Below are 2741 nucleotides of genomic sequence, written 5' to 3' on the forward strand. Positions count from 1 at the left end.
CTGAAGGCTCAAAATTTCCCTCTGCTGGGCTACTAAAGAGTAGGCTGAGGAGAAAGTCAGCAGGCCCATGTAGGTCTTGGTAGTAACTGACTATAATAATTAACTATTTTCATAATAATGCTACTAAACAAATACTCCCAAATCAGTAGTATACCACAGTAGCCATTTAGGCATTTGCTCACAGGTCTACAGATAAGCTAGGGAAGATACTCCACTACACGTATCTCATTTTAGGCCCAGACAGGAGGTACAGCAAAAATCTTGGGCATATTCTTTTCATAACAAGGATCAGAAGTTCCCAGGGAGGTCAGTGGGAAGAGTTTCTGTCTCTTAAGGACTGGATTTGAAGCTGGCACACACTCACTCTCACCTATTAGAACAAATCCATGGCCAAGGTAACATCTAGGGGTAAAGAAGTGCCCACTTCCATAAAGGTCTTGGATATGGGAAGCAAGTGAGTATTTGTTGAACAACAAAATATACCACTCAGAAATATTAAGATATATGTCACTGCTTCTGAGGTAATTAATATGAAGAAGAATAATTTAACATGAGACTTAACTTTTGTTATCTTTTCTTATTCTGTCCGCAATAACAGAAAGATTTTTTTCGTGTTTTTAAGTGTTTTAGTTTAAGAAAGCTTAATTTAATTGACATGCACTAGAAAGAACTAAAATAATGTACAAATTACACAATTGAGTCTAGAAGTGATGGTATGACTTTTTTATTTCAAAATAATTAAGTACAAATGCTTTTGTTACAGATACCTTTTATAAGGCTTAAGTCAGGGTTTTTAGTGTGCCCATCACCCAAATACTGTTCATTGTACCTGGTAGGTAACTTTTTAACCCTCCCCCCTCATCTTCTTCTCCCTTTTTGATTTCCAATGATCTTTACATCTCATTGTTCGCCATGTATGCCCATCAATTAGCTCCCAAATATTAGAGATTATATATGGTATTTGTTTTTCCATTCCTGAGATACTTCACTTAGAACAATGGTCTCCAGTTCCACCCAAGTTGCTGGAAAAGACATTATTTCATTCCTATTACTTATGGCTGAGTAATAGTTTATGGTATATATACATCACACTTTCTTAATCTGCACATGAACTGATGGCCACTTAGGTTGATTCCATATCTTTGCAATTATAAATTATGCTGTGATAAACATTCAAGTGCCAGTGTCTTTTTGATAAAATGACTTCTTTTTGTTTGGGTAGATACACAGTAGTGGGATTGCTAGGTTGAATGGAAAGTCTAATTTATTTCTTTGAGGAATCTCTATACTGTTTTCCATAAAGTTTTTACTAATTTGCATTCCAACCGACCGTGTATAAGCATTCCTTTTTCTCTGCAACCATGCCAGCATCTATTGTTTTTTGATAATGGTCATTATAGCAGGAGTAGGGTGGTGCCTCATTGTGGTTTTAATTTGCATTTTCCTGGTGATTAGTGATGTTGAGCAATTTTTCATATGTTTGTTGGCCATTTGTCTATTTTCTTTTGCAGAACTTCTGTTCGTGTTTTTTGCCAACTTTTTTAATGGGGTTGTTTGCTTTTCCTTGCTGATTTGTTTGAGTTTTTGTAGATTTTGGTTAATAGCCCTTTCTTGAATGTATAGTTTATGAATATATTCATTAGGTTGTCTATTTATTCTGTTGATTATTTCCTTTTTTACGCAGAAGATTTTTAACTTACTCATGTCTCATTAATGTATTTTTTTTTTGTTGTTGCTATAATTGACTTTGGGATCCTAGTCATAAATTCTTTGCCCAGGCTGATGTCTAGATGAGTTTTTCCTACATTTTCTTCTAGAATTTTCATGGTTTCATGCCTTACATTTAAGTTTTTTATCCATTTTGAATTACTTTTTATATATTGCAAGAAATAGAGGTCCTGATTTATTCTTCTGCATGTGGCTATACAGTTTTCCTAGTACCATTTATTGAATAGGGCCTCCTTTCCACAGTGTTATTGTTGTATACTTTGTCAAAGATCAGCTGGTTGTAGGTAGATGGTTTTATTTCTGGGTTCTCTATTCTATTCCTTTGGTTTATGTCCCTACTTTTATACCAGTACCATGCTGTTTTGGTTGCTATAGCCTCATAGTATTATTTGAACTCTGGTAATGCGATACCTCCAGATTTTTTCTTTCTGCTTAAAATCAATTTGGCTATTCGAGCTTTTTTCTTGTTGTTCCAAAGGAAGCATAGAATTATTTTTTCTAGATCTGTGAAATATAACTTTGGCATTTTGATGGGGATTGTGTTGAATCTGTAAATCACTTTGGGTAGTATAAACATTTTAACAATGTTAATTTCACCAATCCATGAGAAGGTTTTTTATTTGTGTGTCATGTGTAATTTCTTTCTTCAGTGCTTCATAGTTCTTCTAGTGATCTTTCACCTCCTTGGTTAAGTATATTCCTAAGTATTTTACTTTCTTTGTAGCTATTGGGAAGGCTATTGAGTGTTTGACTTGATTCTCAGCTTGACTGTTTTTAGTATACAGAAATGCTACTGATTGTGTATGTTGATTTTGTAACCTGAGACTTTGCTGCATTTATATATCAATTCCAGTACTCTTTTGATAGAGTCTTAGGGATTTTCTAGATACAAGATCATATCATCAATGAAAAGCCATAATTTGGCTTTCTTTTTTCATGATTGGAAAATCCTTTATTTCTTTCTCTTGTCTGATTGCTCTTGGTAGGACTTCCAGCACTATGTTGAATACAAG

The sequence above is a fragment of the Eulemur rufifrons genome, chromosome 8, assembly GCF_041146395.1.
Source record: "Eulemur rufifrons isolate Redbay chromosome 8, OSU_ERuf_1, whole genome shotgun sequence".
Taxonomy (NCBI): domain Eukaryota; kingdom Metazoa; phylum Chordata; class Mammalia; order Primates; family Lemuridae; genus Eulemur; species Eulemur rufifrons.